Source organism: Melanerpes formicivorus, unplaced genomic scaffold (genome assembly GCF_026170545.1).
Source record: "Melanerpes formicivorus ecotype bairdi unplaced genomic scaffold, bMelFor1.0.p_v2 SCAF_2, whole genome shotgun sequence".
Classification (NCBI taxonomy): domain Eukaryota; kingdom Metazoa; phylum Chordata; class Aves; order Piciformes; family Picidae; genus Melanerpes; species Melanerpes formicivorus.
The window spans coordinates 25,758,840-25,773,469 of record NW_027142354.1 but is presented as its reverse complement, the minus strand read 5'-3'; positions in this window follow the sequence as shown (position 1 = coordinate 25,773,469).

Genomic DNA, 14,630 nt, shown 5'->3' with positions numbered 1-14,630 from the left:
TGGCCTCCCTTCCCTCCAGCGTGTCTGCTGCACCACACAGCTTGGTGTCATCAGCAAACTTGCTGAGGGTGCACTCAATGCCACTGTCCATGTCCCCCACAAAGATGTTGAACAAGACAGGTCCCAGGACTGATCCCTGAGGGACTCCACTTGTCCCTGGCCTCCACTGGGACATGGACCCATTGACAGCCACTCTTTGGGTGTGGCCATCAAGCCAGTTCCTTATACATCTAGTGGTCCACCCATCAAACCCATGTGTCACCAGTTTGGAGACCAGGATGTGGTGTGGGACAGTGTCGAAGGCTTTGCTCAGGTCCAAGTAAATGACATCAGTTGCTCGCCCCTCATCTATTAATTTTGTCACCTGCTCATAGAAGGCCACCAGGTTGGTCAGGCAGGATTTGCTCTTGGTGAAGCCATGGTGACTGTTCCCAATCACTTCTTCACTATTCTTCTGAGTCAGTAGTGCCTCCAGGAGGATGTGCTCCATGATCTTTCCAGGCACAGAGGTGAGACTGACTGGCCTGTAGTTCCCTGGTTCCTTCTTGAGACTGTGTCCTCTTGTTCTGGTGCTGGTTGCCTGGGAGAAGAGACCAACCCCCACCTGGCTACAACCTCCCTTCAGGTAGTGAGGCTGCCAGCTGGGTGTGGCACCATTCACCACCACTCTCTGGGCTTGGCCCTCCAGCCAGTTCCTAACCCAGCACAGAGTGCTGCTGTCCAAGCCATGGGCTGACAGCTTGGCCAGGAGTTTGCTATGGGAGATGGTGTCAAAGGCCTTGCTGAAGTCCAGGTAGACTACATGCACAGCCTTCCCCACATCCACCAGGCAGTTACCTGATCATAGAATCTTCAAATCTTTGCTTTACACATTACAACCAGATTATAAGGTCACTTGTTTAGGTGAAAGAACTGGGTTCAATGCACTTCTAACTATTGGAGGGTTCAAAGTCACTAGTACAATTTGGTGGAAATCACTGGATATTTATTTAATTGAAGTAACTTCTGAATACGAGTTTTTCAGTGAATGTACCCATGACCTACTTCTGATGGATATTTTTGCGATGAATTAGATGCTATGTCCTGAGAGCATTTTCTTCACCCACCCTAGCTGAGATTCCCAAGCAAGATCATGGTAGTCTACCCAGAATATGGCTTCTAGATGGGCTTGAACAGAAAGAAGCCCAGAAGCCATTTGTATGGGGTGGTTATCCTGTGTGTAGACAGAAAACTGTTCTGTGAGGCCTGTGCACAAAGAAATGCTATGTCAAAGCAAGAAGTGCCTTGACAGCTTGGTGTTAGATTAAAAGGATAGCTTTGGAGTCTAGCTTTGGGGGTCAGCATCTTAAGTCTGCCCAAGGCTTATCTTTGGTACTGACACCTTCCATGTTATCTGTCCTTGGAGCCTAAATGTTTCTGGACATGTGGCCCTTAGAACTCCTCAGGAATAACAACGTGGTATTTTTTGCCTTTGAGTGGCCAGCCAATGCGTGTGGCAATGTTTCTGCTTCCTGAATGGATGACAAAGTTTGGTACGTGTAGAAATGATGGCTAAACTAAGACAGTCTCTCAGGTGCATGGCATATATCAAACAGCCTAGGGCCAAAACAGGAGCAAACTGGTAAGGCAGGATAGAGATATGATGAAGGATTGACAGAAAATGTGAGGTAATTGCCCAGGAAACTTTGTGATGGGAGTGAGAAGAGGAATTAAAAATGGCTAAGAAGAAAAAAGCAGGTTTGCAAACCTTTGCTTACTTCCATTACTGAATGATACACAGAAGTTTACAGAGCTCTGAAAAGGTGAAAAGGTGAGCATGAGTAGTTGGTTTTCTTTTTTTCTCTTTCTTTTCTTTTTTTTTTTTCCAAGAGGAAATTAATTGAGTCTAAAGCACCCCTCCTTTGTGTGCTCTTGAGTCATTACTGAAGAACAACTCTAATGTGAAAAATCCATTTGAGAGATGATTCAGACTTTTTTGCCTTTTAATAGTCTGAACAAACACATTTGCCTTCATGAACCACTGTCCTTGTGAAATTTTAAGACTAGTTTTGTGGAGACATTTGTACCCTCCTAGGATGCTTCTCTATATCATATATGGACCTCCACCAAATTCTTAGTATAGAACCATGTGTGTTTGACTTTATAGTCAATCAGCTGCAGTACTGGTGTCAGTCTATATCTACAAGCATGCACAGTTGTGAATGCCAACATTTGATGGCTACTGATGGAGACAGTTGGAGGGATGATCAGGTCCCTCTGTTGTATCTCCATGAAAATCCATACGCAAAAAGAGAGAATTATGGAGAGACAGACTGGAACAATTGTAAATATTTTGCTTTTTTAAAAAATTAAGATTGTCTTTTCCAAATGGAGACAGCTGGTGGGTACATGAGAGTTGTGCAGTGAGAGCAGCGTTTTCTTGGAGCATTCTCTATTGAGTTACACAAGTCCCTCTGTTCACTCCAGGATCATCAGTACTGCAACTGTGTCCCAGAGCTTGCTGGGGCCCACAGAGATAGGTTCTTTGAAATCTTTGTAGTTTCATCTCATGATAACTATAATGAGCCACAAGGTGCTGCTGAGTAATCTGCACATCAGTACACAAAATCCCCAAAGGTTTCTGAACACAGCACTCACCAGCATCATGTCAGAATTGCTTTGTTAGCCAGATGTGACTTCACTGAACAATTTGCACTTTTCAGATAGTTCTCTGTTTAGTTAACTAGATGTTCACTTAATTAAGGAGATGTAAGAATATCTGTGATCAATTACCTATCTATCTGTTTGACCTGCTATCAGAACTATTCTGCAAGATAGATCTCCATCACAAATGCCACTTGGCTAAATATTTATGCAGACAGGATTTATCAGATATTTATCAGGAGAGGGAGAGTCCAGATGATTTCCTGTGGGGCTCCTCTCTTGCCTTCCCTTGTTGTTCCTGCTCTCACAGTACTCAATTATATTCCTCTCATATTAAAAAGGCAAATTATGATTTAAAATGGCTTTTAACACTTCCAGTAACATTTTTTGTTTTTATTGTTTGAGGAATGGGAAGGGAGGGGAAAACCTGGACAGGAGCATGGAGGGAAGGGCTAGAGATCTGTATAATTTGTAACAGGGAAGCTGCTTTCCCAGGGAAGGACAAGGGATAGGAGCTGAAAGACAGACAGGAAGGCCTTTGGGGGACATCTGTGTTACTGTGAGGGTGCCATTCACTCCGTGCCTTTCAACATAATCTCTTTGCACTCTTCAACAGCAAACTACTGAAGCCAGTGTGGGTGAACATAGCTTTAATTGCAGTAGTCTGCATGTGCTTGCACACCTGAGCTGAGAATCTGGACCTCGAAGCATAAATGTTGTAATTTACATTTATAAATGGGAACATGGCAGCTAAAGGATGTGTCCAACATCAGTGATCAAGCCAGTGGCAAAGTAATGTAGGATCATGAACCTCCTGTCTATCAGAGTCAGATCCCTTTTGGTAGTCCATGTTATCTCTTGTAATGCAAGCAGCCTGGATTAATTAGGGGTACATTTTCTCTGTTGTATTTCAGTGAGGTTTTAAGAAGCATGAATTTGTCCCTGAGGACAAGCCCAATTCACAAATGTAATGTCCTTGCCTGCTTCATTGTGCCGTGACTCTAGAGCTGGCTCAAGGTTTATTCAGCAGTGCAGGCAAACCTGCATTCTGCTGCTTCAAGAAATGAGGGCAAACTGGCCTGAAAATTATGCATTTAGTTGGTGATTGCAGCAAAAGATGCTTCTAAGGAGGTGAGGGGGAAGAGAGCTAGTGTACATCAGTGATGATTTTTAGAATCATAGAATCAATAAGGTTGGAAAAAACCTCAAGGATCATCAAGTCCAACCTGTCACCCAAGACCTCATAACTACTAAACCATGGCACCAAGTGCCACCTCCAATCCCCTCTTGAACACCTCCAGGGACAGTGACTCAACCACCTCCCTGGGCAGCCCGTTCCAATGGCTAACAACTCTCTCTCTGAAGAACTTTCTCATCAGCTCGAGCCTGTTTTGGCTGTTAGGGGATGTTTTGGAGTCTTGGTTTGGGAAAAGCAGTAAGATAGGTAAATTGAAAGGCTGTGAGTATCTATAAGATGCTCAGGACAGCTGGAGGAGGAAGGCTGAGAGCAGTCAGTTGCAGATCTGGAGGAGGTTGTCACAGGAGACATTCAGCAGCTGTTGGAGGAAAGCTTTTTGCCTTCTCTTAGCCAGTCACCCTAACGATTCCTCCTCAGTTCTGCCTCTGCCTATGCATAAGGAGGGCTGCAAATGCCCCAGCTGGAGGTCATAGATGTGTCACCCTGTGAGCTGCAGAGCAAATGAAGCTGATGATTTTGCAGTAGCTTGTGCTGGATTCTCTGCTGTACAACAAGATGTAAGTATTGACCTGTTTGTCTCTCTGTGGACATCCATTATATCTCAGGGAAGACCAATAGATGTCATTTGGACTTTTATAAGGCCTTTGACAGTCTCCCACAACATCATTCTATCTAAACTGGAGAGATATGGATTTGATGGGTGGACTGGATGGTCACCTCAGAAGGGTAGTGGTCAATGGCCCTATGTCCAAATAGACATAGGTGACAAATGGTGTCCCTCAGGGATCTGTATTGGAACCTTCACCAAAGATACAGATGGGGAGATTTAGTGAACCCTCAGCAAGTTTGCTGATGATACCAAACTCTATGACGTGGTTGATGTGACTGAGGGATAGAATGACACCCAGAGGAATCTGAACAAACTGGAGAAGTGGGCTCAGATGAACCTCATGAGGTTCAATGAGACCAAGTGTGAGGTCCTGTACCACGGTCAGGACAATCCTTGGCACCATTACAGGATGGGGGCTGATGAGATCAAGGGCAGCCCTGAGGAATAGGACTTGGGAGTACTGGTGGATGAGAAGCTGCATATGGCCCAGCAACGTGCACTTGCAGCACAAAAGGCAAACCACCTCTGGGCTGCATCAAAAGAAGCCTGGTCACCAGGCTGAGAGAGGTGATTCTGCCACTCTGCTCTGCTCTGACAGCACTTCACCTGGAGCACTGTGTCTGTCTCTGGAGTACTCAACACAGGAAGGACATGGACCATCTGGAGCAGGTCCAGAGGAAGGCCACGAAGATGGAACACCTACCCTGTGAAGACAGGGTGAAAGAATTGGGGTTGTTCAGCCTGGAGAAAAGAAAGCTCTGGGGAGACCTTGTAGCTGCATTTCAGTATCTGAATGAGACCTACAAGAAAGCTATGGAGGAACTGAGAAGGGCTTGCAGTGATTAGATTAGGGGTAATGGTTTGTGGCAGTTTGTGCTGGGTGCCTCCTGTTGCTGCCACATAAGTTATACCTCTGGTGTTCTTATTAAGTTATACCTTCCTGTGTCCTTATTAAGGTGGACACAGGAAACAGTGTCTTTCTACCCATTAGTCCTACTCCCTATAAATCCATCTGCAAAGTCTTTCTCTTCCTCTTTCTTCCCTCTCTGCTCCCATGGGAGATGCTCCCTCTCCCTGGGTAACAGTGGGGGAGTATCTCAAGGCCTCTCAGGCCTGGCTAGGCTAGACAAGGGGAGGCGGTCTCAGCGTGGCCTGCCTGAGACTAGCCTAGCAGTGGGGGGAGTGGTGGGGGGGCTGTGAGGAAAGAGCTCTGGGGGTTTTTGGTACACCCTCAGGTGGGGAGAAGGGAAGTGTTGGGGGGGGCCTTTGGGTGTGCTGTAAGGGGCTCTGTATGCTTTGGGATATCTTTCCCACTATGCTTTGTAGTTTTTGTAAAATGTTAATTGCTTTTCCATTTAAACTTTCTATTGCTTTTCAATCCCTTTGTGTGACTGTCATTCTTTTGTTCCTCTTGGGGCAATAGAGGATCTGTCTGGCCTTAAACCAGGCCATGATTTTAAACTGGAGCAGAGTAAATTTAGGTTGGACATTAGGAAAAAGTTCTTTGCAATGAGGTTAGTGAAATACAGAAACAGGTTGCTCAGAGAGGTGGTGGAAGCCCAATCCTTGGAGACACTCAAGGTCAAACTTGATGGAGTCCTGAGCAACCTGATTTAGTTAAAGATGTCTCTGCTCACTGCAGGACGGTTGGATAAGATGACCTTTGAGGGTCCCTCCCAACCCAACGAATTCTATGATCTCTTTCCAAGGAGGATCATCACTGCCTAATAAAGGTCATGTTCATACTGCAGCCCTTAGCTCCATGGGGGCACTAATTAGGTTTTTCTTCACTAACCAGCTGCCAATTTTCATAAAACATGTTGGAATTTAATACCTTGGAGAGCTCTGTCAAATTGCTATGAAATTGATCAACAGCATTCAAAAGTTACTGGTGAGGGAGAAGAACAGCTAAGTGCAGATATGCAGGTGAACAGACACACACACACACCAGAGTGGTACTGCACACACTATTTCCTTGGAAAATTCAACTAAAACAAAGGGATAGGCTCTCTGGCCAGTGATGGTGTTCTCTGCTTTGTGACAATTGTAAGCATAATACACCAGAACATCAGCATGATCAGTCTACATCCTTTTATCAGGCTGAGAAGTGTCATCTTTGCCTTGCAGGAGAAACAAGTAGCATTGTGCCCTGCCCACCTCATGTAATGCTCTTTCTTATTAAGTGTTCAGTTTCCAGTTTTGTAGATGTCACCCCACTCTGTGCAAAATAACTGATTCTGGTGTGTGGTGACATGACCTGAGTAGGAGGATACTCATCAGCATCCAACCAATCCTTCTTGTGCTTTACAAGGTAAGGATGTGAGACATCACATCCACATGCTTTCCCCAGTGCATCTTGGCCTCTGTTGGACTGTAGTCCCAGTAGAGGTTACTCCTCCTGGGTATGCTCATGAGTATGGTGTACCTCACAAGCTGGGGTGGGATCACATACCAGCTACTCTCCTCATCAGGAGGATTCATGTGGCCTGTGTGAGTAAATAGGCAATTACCCAGCAGGGGATGTAATATCAGGCATGCTCCTGCAAGCTGAGATGTTTATGGAGATTTCTCAGTATCCCTGCCCTTTCCTGTATAGTGGCAACACCAGAGCAGGGCCAGGCTACTTTCTGTTTGTCTTGGACTTTCTGTTTGTCTTCCCACATGTGTTTTCTGCAACAAGGACACCCCATCTGATAGAGAATAGCTGGAGGTGATTTTCCCACATGGAGCAGTCCCACTCTGCACAGTACATCAAAATGCTATCCAGTGATGGGAGAAACAAGAAAGACTTCTAGCTCAGAATTAAAGACATACCCTGAGAAGAATATCTACATCCTAATCCTGAACAGATATTCAGAGCAAGCAAGCAGAGTCAGCATGGGAGTGAGAGCATCTTTCCCCTTGAACCTGTCACAGCCTGGCAGTGTGTGTGCTCTCCCAGAAGGAAAAAGATACGGACTTGTACTCTTCAGGATGATGGAGGGATCCACATTAATGTTTCTCATATTTGATTCAGTACTCAGATCTCACTGGGTAAAAAGGCCTGCTTATTCCCCTTGCCTGCTCACCCTTCCCCCTCCCCCCTCCCCCCCCCCACCTTGGTCTTCTCTCCCCTGTCTTCCACTTATTCTTCAGTTTTAGTTAATTCACTACTGAGCAACAAAAGTAACAACAAAGTTTCTCCCTCACTAGAGAATCTGGATTATTGGAGCAAACTCCCTTACAGGAAAACTGTCTCTTCAGCTGAGGCAGGCTAGTGCCACAATTGGTTGGAGCTATACAGTTTGTAATCTTGTCCTGAATCTGAGCTGCTTCTGTATGGGCCTGACTTCAAGGATGTGCCAGTTAATAGGGTTTCAGGCTGTGTTTCCAATGAAATATACACTTCAGCATGTGCAGCTCTGCCATCATCAAGTAGCATATTTTAGGGATACTTTTCACGGAGATTTCTGGGCAGAAGCCTGGTGTTATAAGTATGACTTATACATTTTTATCCCAGCTAGTGGCACTGGGGATATTTTAATGAATCATATGAATGTTTGATCTTTGTTAGAATCCTGCTAAGCTCTTTGCCTTAATAATTATCTTGTGGGTTAGCTCAGTCAGTACAAGACTATAAGACAAAAAATCATTCCTGAGCATACACTGGAGTCAAATGGCTCAGCAGTGCATTTGAATGCAATGGGAAGTGGAAGTTTAGGATCTGCCAGTTTAGATTAGCAGGCAAATGAACCCTCCTCAGTTGCCAGAGGGCTATGCAAGTCACTATGCTGCTCTAATCATGCTTCTGGCAGAGGTTATGAATAAAAAATATTTTTAACAGCACAGCACAGAAAGCCATTGTGAATGGGTGGCAACACAAAAATGAGTTTGTTTTCCAGAGTCCTCCAGCTTCATTCAAAGCTTCTGAGTCACTCTTGAAATCTCACTGGAGAGAAATGAGGCACATGCAGAACTCAGTTGCAGGATGACTGGGAATGTTGATCTTAAAAATGTATCCTATGTTTATCAAACAGGAACCTAAGACTTTGGTGACTTGAGGGCAATGTTTATTAAACCTTGTTAAGAGTGAGACCAGTGTGCTGCTACCACTGATTTTGGTGAGAGGTGCAAACATCTATTGTGAGAAGCCTTAGGATTTGAAGAACCAACTGTGCTGCAAGGTGGGGGTTGAACACACTCAGAGAATTGCCCTTCACAGCCTGCCCTCAGCAATCTGATCTTCCTTTCAGGGGTCAAAGCCAGGTGTTTTGTGAGGACAGCCTTTCACATTTGCACAGAGATCAGCTGTTGCTCTCACTGCAGTGGAAAATAGAAGTATTTCCAAAGTTGTGAGAGGCTGTCAGTGTATGAGTGAATAGCACTGGGACATTATTTCTATTGTTGAGCACAGCAGAAGTGCTTGCTTTGCCCCACTGCTGCTTTTGTTTATGGTCTGTGGGATGACTTTAGATCCTAATGAGGTAGAGGATCTGATCCTCAGTATATATTCCAGCTTCACTGAAGACATGAAAGCTGTGATGGCAAAGGAGTTAAGCTCAGCTTTGCAGCACAGACCCATTATTGTGACCAGTTAAATGTCTGAAACCCTGAGGCATCACACTGTTATGGATACTGGCCTCTGGTAGCTGAAGGGCTTGACTTCACATGAAATCCAGCCAAACTGATGTCCAAGTTGCATTTATTCAAAAAGTTCCCTTCCTTTTTCTGTGTATCAATGGTCTCTGCTACCTGTGAGAGACTGTGGTATTTCCATCATTTTAAATATGCATGAAAAATGTAGTTGTGAACAGGTAGCTCTAAGTTTGTTTCTTTTTCCTTTTTTTTTTCTTTCTTCTCTCTCCATCTCCCTCCAAGCCCTAGGCAGGTGCTCTGGCACGCAGCACACAGCTCTGTCAATATTCCATCCTAAACAAGGTTGTTTTCACTACTCTGCACTTTTATCTGGTTATAAGATGGTAACACTGCTTATCTCCTGTATAAAACCATTTTGAGAGCTACCAGGGAAAGGTGCAATAGAAAAACTGTCAAGAATTGTCTCCAGACAGCTGGAGAAAGCACAGTGCTGCCGTTGGCATGGGTTTCATACGATTAAAAGCTACTTTTCAAGAGTCTGTGCAATGAGCATCCCCTGTATTAGCAAACTTGTGAAGTTTTGTTTTCTGGGTGTACCTTGGCAAAGTAGGGCTTCCAGGGAGAATCAAGAAATGCACTGCCACCTCTGCTAAAGTTAAAAATACTATGGTCATGGAGCTTAATACTATTCTTCTGTCAGGCTTCCATTTTACAACTGGTGGCAATTGAGTCAGTCCACACAAACTGTATATTGGAGTGTTATTTTTGTTCCACAGGACACAAAGTGAAGGATAAACATTCCTCACTGAGGTTAGGGCCAAAAATAAGACTCTGCAGTCACAGGATTACTATGGCTGGAAAAGACCTTTAAGATCAAGTCCAACCAATATCTAACCCTACCAGGGCCACTACACCATATACTTGAGCACTGTATCCAAATAGCTTTTGAATACCTCCACAGATGGTGACCCAACCACTTCACTGTGAAGCCTGTTCCCATCTTTGATAACCCTTTTAGTACAGAAGTTTTTCCTAATGTCTAACTAAACTTCTTGTAACGAAACTTGATGCCATTTCCACTTGTCCCGCTAGTTGTGAATTGTAAATTGTGAATCAGTTGTGAGAAGAGACCAACAAGCACCTACTCCCTTTTCTAGCAGTTGTAGAGAGTGGTAAGGTCTCCACCCAGTCTCCTTTTCCTCACACTACATAGCCCTAGCTGTCTCAGCCACTCCTTGGGCATATTCTCAGGACCCTTCACCAGCTTCATTGCCCTTCTCTGGACTTGCTTCAGTGATCTAAATAGCTACAGAATTTGACTTATTTGAAGGGTGTCCATGGTTAGAAGCAAAAATTACAACAAACGCTACTTCAGACTTGGAGCTTCATATTTGGATTAGAAACCGGTTACAATTTAAAGATCTACTTCTGACACATCTCAGCATATTACAAGACATTACATTCAATATCAATGTGTTATGGTCTGTGAGGTTAAGCAAATTCAAAAGATCCAGTCCAAAAGCTGATTTACACAGGCTTGGACTTCATCTTATGCATTTTTCACTTGGAAAACTCATACTTTAGTCAGTGATTCTGCATTGTGGAAATTTGCAGGACTGGGGATTAATATTGCTAAGATATAGCAAAACCATGGATCTAAACTTTCTTGCATATGGAGTCATAGCTTACATCATCAAAGAACAGAATTTGTGCTCTGTCCAATGGCTCTTCAGATTTTTAATTTTCTCACTTCCTTGTGAGAAGGGCTTAGTATCAAAAACTACCTTAAATGTAGTTTTATCAGTAATAGCTCAGGCTGTTGCTGTAAGGTGAACACACCAAAACTTCTCTCTAAACATCACAAGGGGAGCTCCGTGGTCAAGGGATCTCACAAAACATCCTGCAGGTCTAGGCTTTCTAGGGAAGTGACTTCCAGAAGAGCAGACCTCCAGCAAGAATGTCCTGCCTGTGGACAAGCAACACCAGATTATTTGTTAATGACCTGCGCTCATTTATACCTACTGTAAACTCAGCATGCCAGTGCAAACGGTGCTTCTGAGCCTTTGGATCTGCAGTGCTTATATCCCTTCATTTAGAGCCTGATCTTGATTAGGCCTTGAGGACTTAGGATTTCCCTCCAACCTCTGGAGCAACTCTGTTGAATTTGTATAATTCCACTGGAGACTTCACTTTGTTCTAATATAAAACCATCTGGAGACTCAAGTTGTATCCATAGACAGTACCAAGAATATGGGGCTTGACACGGCTGTGTTTTTCCAGCAGTTCCTGCCTCAGTAACTGTAGGCCAAATCCTCTCTTGATGTACATCCATGTGGCTTCACAGGACATTTTATTCTCCAGTCATGTAAGCTGTGCTGACGAGTGGCAGAGTGGCATCTGATGCCTGTGCATAAGATGTAACGTGGAAGACCTCGCAGCCCAGCGGCAAGGAGGCCCCTGTTATCTATTGTGCGTGGAGCCTAGCCTGTAGGTCTGCATCAACAGACACATATGGAGGGAGCCCTTTTCATCTGCTCCTCTCTGACTGCCGAAGGCTGCTCCTGCGTGGCTGCAGAGGGCCCGGGGGGCCCATGCTGTACAGTTGTGGTTGCAAATTCCTGGGTGGGGAGGGGAGCTCCAGGGCTGCATGGGGGAGTTTTGGCTGGGGCCAGGGTGGGTTCTTTTCAATGGCAGCAGAGAGGAGCTGGGGATCGGTTAATTAAAATGCTCGCAGATGGTTTAGATTATGGGACACATGTGTGCGCCTGGCCGCATGACGCTCATCCGAGCCAATTAGCGGCCCAGGAGAGGGACACCGACCTTGCACAAGGGAGTACAGTGCTGACTGATCTGCCTGGGGGGGGACCACCTTGAGGAGGGTCCTGGCACTGCATGGTGGGCACTGGAGTCACCCAGGGCCTTGCTAGGTGGGCACCAGCTAGATGTCTATCTGCTGTCTCCATTACAGAAACTGCTGTAAACTAAACCTCAAATGCTGCTGAAGAGTGGTTCCTGCTGGGTCCAGCCCTCCTGGGTGAAGGCTACATAGGAAGGGCAGTAAACACATTGCCCCTGTGCCTTCTCTCAGGGGCTGGCTCTTTTGACTGCATGCCCAATAGCCACAGGGAGCCTGTAGGAGGGTTGCTGGGTGCCCTAGGCATTTCATCAGCACCACATGGTGAGGAGTGATGCACAGCCACTGGTTTCATATGAGCTTTGGTCTCATTTTGCATTTGGAAATTGCAGAGAAGCATTGACTTTTGGTGAAACAAACACAGTCCAGGAATGAGTTTCTTAAAATAATTTTGTGGGGTTTTTAAACTACAAAGAATTATTTTAAGAAAGTTATAACAATACAGCACACAATTCATTCTGTCACTGAACAAAACACACAAATATGTTTGAAATATTAATAATTCAGTTAAATTATGTAATTTTCTCTAAGATTGAGAAATAGAAGTTGTACAGGAAAAACGGGAAAAAGAAAACACCGCTCCAACCTGTCAGACTAGCAAATGAATAGTTAACCTTGATTATTTGCTAACATTTGCTGGAATCTGAATTTAGAGATGTACGGGAGCCTGATCAGGCTAATAGTCAGGGAGTAGCAGATCTGAAGTACTCCGATGGCATTACATGACTCTGGATCAGAGGCAGTCCAACTCTGTCCCACAAGGCCAGTGTATGCATGTTCCTCATCACAGCAACCAGCTTGGATCCCCAAGCATTGCTGTGTATCTGGGCACCTTGCACTTTGCTTCACCTAATTGCTCCTTTGATTTAAAAGATTTTGACTGTATTGCTAGACATTTGGAAATTTGTATAAACAATGTTGTTTGGGTCTTTGATTTGCAAAGCCAAATGCCTGAGGTGCTCTAAGGACTTAAATCACAGTCATGATGAAAGTCTGTGTCAGAGTAGGGAACTAAAGTAAATTCTTCCTCCAAATCTAGGCTGCTGATGTAAGTTCTGGGTCAGATATGATCATCTCTCTGCCAATGGTGGTTAGAATGGCCTGAGCTTTTACAGCTTGGAAGTTGTCTTCTTTTCTCTGAATGATAAAATAAATTTTCATCTGAAGTCTGTTTATGGATACTTTTCGATGTTGGGAAAGAAACCATTTCAGTGTCAAAAATATCTAATTCCAGAAAACTCTGGACTCACAAAGACAAACTGATTTATATAAAAGAAGGGGAAAAAAAACCTTTAAAACAAAACCAGAAGCAAATGCTGGAATACATTAATTAGAAATCATTAAAAAATCATAAAAATCATAAAAATTTAGAGGTTTGCTAAAATTAAAACATTTTTGTGAAAAACTAGCCTTTCACCTAGAGGCTAACTGTTATCAACAAAAGGTCATGTAACAACAATGGAAGTGATATGGATATGCATTAATTATTTAAATTAACTGAAGAATATAATGCAGACTAATCAATTTCTTCTTAACTTGGTCTGTAGTGTGAGAACTAAAGGGATGGCCAGTTTAATAATAATAATAATAAACCAGGTTGGAAGAGACCTTCAAGATCATCGCGTCCAACCCATCAACCAATCCAACCCACCTAAACAACTAAACCATGGCACCAAGCACCCCATCAAGTCTCTTCCTGAGCACCTCCAATGATGGTGACTCCAACTGATGTCATAGGAGGAAACTGAAATTTTGAAAGACTGTGTGCAGTTAACAAATTCTCTGAGAGAGTCTGGAATCTCAGTCATGGCTTTGCAGTGTTGTAAACATTAGGACTGTCTGAGGCCTGTGTGACAAAGTTGAGCAGCTAGGTTAAGAGCATCCAGTAGAAGTGTTTGTGCTGTGCTTTGAAGCCCTGACTGCCAGCTGTGCTTTGAGTCTTGCCATGCTGCCCTGCTTTGCAAGGCAGCCATGCACCTCTACCTTGCAGTGATGTACAGAGTCTGATTGGCACATCTCTGTGGCATTTTGTGGACCAGTGCCTGAGGAGTTGGAGTGTGAAATCACCCTCATCAAACTGGTGTGACTGTGTTAAGAAACTGCAGACCTTGCCTTCGGCACCTCATCTGGCTGGTTTAAGCCCAAGCTAATACAGGCATTCAGGGTTTGATCATCTTGGCACACCCTGGTGCAAGCTATATGTGCCTACAAAAAAAAGTTATGACAACAACTCTTAAATCCCATGAGAAAACAGGATCTCAGCTCCTAAGGCATCGAGGCAGTTAAAGAAATGTCCCTGTTGCTGCTGTCATCAGCAGTGGCAGTGATACTGGGTGCACAGCACTGCTGTTTCACCAGTTGCTAGCGCCTTTTCCAGCAGGAGGAGAGGAAGGGCCAGAGGAGGAAACTGCAAATATTAATCTAGCACTGACCTAGAAGAAATGTCCTTCTTTCTGTTAGTGGCTCCTGTTTCTTCTCCCTTTTCATTTCTTAAAATGTACAAAGTGATATAAGTGAATGGTATTGATCTGAAGAGCCACCTAAACAACAGCTACAAGCACTAAGCCAGAAAATCTCCCCACAAAGTAAGCTCATGAGGAAATCATGTGAGACTGAGTTTATTTTGGCTGGAATTCCCAGTTGTGCAGATTTTGCACTGTCACAGGATACTTCAGTTCAGAAGGTACTTC